At 44.9% G+C, this 4,055-nt stretch overlaps 1 non-coding gene across 1 annotated transcript; it reads left to right on the forward strand.

Annotated features, from left to right (window-relative positions):
* Window positions 1-3,179: 3,179 nt before the first annotated feature.
* On the forward strand, window positions 3,180-3,253 carry Trnat-ugu (transfer RNA threonine (anticodon UGU)). Its single transcript has one exon. It is a non-coding gene; the product is annotated as a tRNA-Thr (tRNA).
* Window positions 3,254-4,055: the final 802 nt, after the last annotated feature.

Consider the following 4,055-nt stretch of genomic DNA (forward strand, 5'->3'; position numbering starts at 1 on the left):
CTTTGTGCTTTGTATCATGCATATATGACAATAAAATTGAGATGCATACATCACATATGCTTAAATATCTCATTTCAATGTCTTCTCCGAGTTGCAGGTAGTTTCCTCATTAGACCACTTTGCTTTATCGTTGACTTCGCAACATTACACTCACTAGCTGAAAGCGCAACGCAACAGTAAGTATGTAATGGCTACTACATTGCTACAGGGCGTACATTGTGTTATTTGTATTATTATTATTATCATTATTACTATCGGTATGCATGCAACAGCATGCTTACCAATGCGTTCCGAAACGCCACGCATAAAGACGGGATTTTCCGGGGCTCATACGTCGGGTTGTGTTGGTGATAGAAAGGTAGGGACGATTTGTATACTCAACAGAAGGATTGTCTTGGTGTCAAAATCCTACAGTACAGGGTCAAAGTACTAATATTACACACTTCCTCATGCTTAGGCAAATGGAGCAAATCGGCTGGCTCTTTTTGCATCTGATATGATCTACGGTAGCATCAGTTCATAGGTGGTTACTCGGAAAACTCCAAAGAAGTATATTCTTAGAATGTTTTCGGCGTAACCAGCACACCAAAACCCAGAGGAGGATTCCAAGATGGATATGCACAGCAAATGACTGTTCAAATGTTCAAATGGCTCTAAGCAGTATGGGACTTAACATCTGAGGTCATCAGTCGCCTGGACTTAGAGCTACTTAAACCTGACTAACGTAAGGACATCGCACACATCCATGCCCGAGGCAGGATTCGAACCTGCGACCGTAGCACCAGCGCGGTTCCTGACTGAAGCGCCTAGAACCGCTCGGCCACAGCGGCTGGCAGCAAATGGATGAAATTTTATATTCCTAAGATGCCGATCTCGAACAGTCTTGAAACTTTTCCTGATATGTTTGTCCCTTTCCCAGATTGAACGGTTGGTCTTTCTGAAGACATTGCTGAGTATGGGCTACCATCTTCCTCAATCAGCTTCTTCTCTTTTGTGTACTAAAGACGTTCGTCTATATAAAGTGATTGTTATCAAGAGTACTGGTCACAATCTGTAGGTTTTAATGGTGTACGTAAATTATAAATATGTCTTGCTGATGAAGATATTTCAGAATTGGTGTGAATTGTAAGCCAAGGCACTTTTAATTATTTTCCAATTCAATTCAATTTTTAAAACATTATGTACAAACATGTAACAGTTAAGCTTTTTATTCTTGTAAATATGCATTTCTGTATCTGTTTATTCAATTATGTGTACATTGTCACTATGTGTTGCCGATGGCTAAATTGAGTACACACTCAAAGGCCAAATAAAAAAAAAAAAAATACGGAGCTTCAAAATGACCCTACCATTGCACGTAAAATACATGCTAACATTTCGCACCTTTTTGTGCTGAGAGACAAGGAAACATTGGCAGGAGGAAAGATACAGAGAAATAATAAGTACTCGTATGTAGTAGACAGTGGTTGTGGAATGAAAGAACGAAGACAATGGCAGTGTGAGAGATAAGAGGGATACACTGCTAGTGAAACACAGTTGACTGTGACAGAACAGTGCAAGGAAAAGAATGAAGGAGAGAGTGCCAATGCGAGAGGAAGAATGAGACGGAGGAAGTAGAAGTGGGTGAGAGTAAGTGATAATGAGAGAGAGAATCTACGACAACGACAATGAGGAAGAGAGAGACAGTGACAGTGAGAAGAGACAGCAGTAGTGGGAAGGAATGAATGAGATAGCAACAGTAAGCGTGAACAAGAGCGAGACAGAGAAAGTAATAGCAGGACAAAACGAAAGCGACTGTGGCAGTTGGAGAGCCACAAAGAGACAAAACAACGACTTGGGCCGAATGATGGAGTGAGAATGGGCAATCGGGAGTTTACAGGTGTGAACGACTTACAGCGATGGACTAGTGGGTGTGAACGAGTTACAGTTAGGAGAGCTTGTGGGAGCGAGAGGTGAGTTCTATGTTATATATCGTGTGCCAATATTTTTGCGAAAATTTTTGAAGGTGCTGAGAGAGGTAGAATGAGGCAGCTGGTACCCCACTTTTCAATCAACGTCTTCTAATACTCCCCGTCCGAACAGGCATTGGGAGGCCCTACGGTATCGACCGGCCACCGTGTCATCCTCTCATCACTGGATGCGGATACGGAGGGCCCTGTACCCCGCACACTGCTCTCCCGGCCGTTGTCAGTTTCCTAGACGGGAGCCGCTACTTCTCAGTCAAGTAGATCCTCAGTTTGCCTCACAAGGGCTGAGTGCAACCCACTTGCCAACAGCGCTCGACAGACCGGACGGTCACCAATCCAAGTGCTAGACCAGCCCGACAGCGCTTAACGTCGGTGATCTGACGAGACACTGCGGCAAGGCCATTGGCGTCTTTTAATAAAAAGGAGCATATTCGCCTCCAATAGGATCATTTTCCCGCTGGTTATTGTTACTCGTATTAGTGGCTGTGGTCAGAAACAATACATTGGCAGTCTGAAGTCTTCCAATTTCTGCCATTTCGGAAGTAAGGAGTTAAGCAATCAATTGATTTACTAACAGTAGTTCGTGATTTAATAAAACAGCTATAGACATTAATAGAAATTAAATACCATTTCTCTTTCGCTAATTTGAAAATAAATGTTTTTGAAGAAAATTCGTTTTCATTGTAAAGTTTGGATAGGCAGTAGTTCGATGATGGTGCGCAGCTGGAGGTGAGAGGGAGGCTCTTGTACTAGATAATATGTGCTTATATGGACATGGTGTCTGTTGTTTTGGACATGACCGAAACAACAAACACCATTGATGACCTGCAGCCTTCTAGAACGAAATTAGAATTATATTAATACCTTCAGATGCTGACGGGCGTTGATATATATCAACGGGGCAGATGAAAATGTGTACCCCGACCGGGACTCGAACCCGGGATCTCCTGCTTACATGGCAGATGCTCTATCCATTTCAGCCACCGAGGTCACAGAGGACAGTGCGAGTGCAGGGACTATCTCGCGCACGCCTCCAGCGAGACCCTCATTCTCACCTACACTACACTGGGGCTTGGTAAGAATGTCTTCCACGAGTAATGAGAGTGTTGGGGTGGGACACTACGAAAGTAGTGTGTGGACATACAAGGTGACAATGTCGGTCTCGCTGGAGGCGTGCGCGAGATAGTCCCTGCAGTCGCACTGTCCTCTGTGACCTCGGTGGCTCAGATGGATAGAGCGTCTGCCATGTAAGCAGGAGATCCCGGGTTCGAGCCCCGGTCGGGGCACACATTTTCACCTGTCCCCGTTGATATATATCAAAGCCCTTCAGCAGCTGAAGGTATTAGTATAATTCTGATTTTGTAGATAATATGTGGTTGCACTCAGGGGGAATGATCTCAGAAATGTTGGAAACCACTGCGCTAACTGGAAGGAAGCGACTTGTACCTCAGACAGTGTGGGTCACCGCGGCTTTGGTACTGGGCCACGTCCGCCGTGGCCTAGTAGGCGCAAACCTTTATCTGGGTCACGCCTCCGGGGTCGGCCTTGGCAGCGGCTGCAGTTACACCAGCTGCCCGCGCAACTCACCGCACGGCACTGTCAGTTTCTGCATGTTGCTGAGCGAACAGGCGCAGTGGTTCAGGGTGGACTCGAACCTGCCTCCGTAGCAGACAAGATTTGGTTTATTTATTTATTCGTGTGACTTACGCGGTCATTCTTCAGTCTTATTTAAGGACTTAATACATAAAAGATTAAATATATACAAAAATATACATGATATAAACAAGCAAACAAACAATCCAGAGAAAATATTATAATCGAATATCTAGGTCCGTCAACCGTGGTATAGCTTTTTGTGTCACCAAGCGCAGTTCGCTGAGTTCACAGTGAAATTTTCGTAGCGTATACTCTTCAATCAGGTGCTGCATCGTTTGCACAGGATTACCGCAGCCACAAGCCAGGCCATCTTTGAACCCCCATATCAAGGTACATGGACTAGTAATGTAGGCCATTCCGGCGAGTACACTCTGATTGGTGAGCGACGTGTTATGCCACTTGGAGCGCTGGTACAGTCACGCTCTCGCTAAT

The sequence above is a fragment of the Schistocerca nitens genome, chromosome 8 (assembly GCF_023898315.1).
Source record: "Schistocerca nitens isolate TAMUIC-IGC-003100 chromosome 8, iqSchNite1.1, whole genome shotgun sequence".
Classification (NCBI taxonomy): domain Eukaryota; kingdom Metazoa; phylum Arthropoda; class Insecta; order Orthoptera; family Acrididae; genus Schistocerca; species Schistocerca nitens.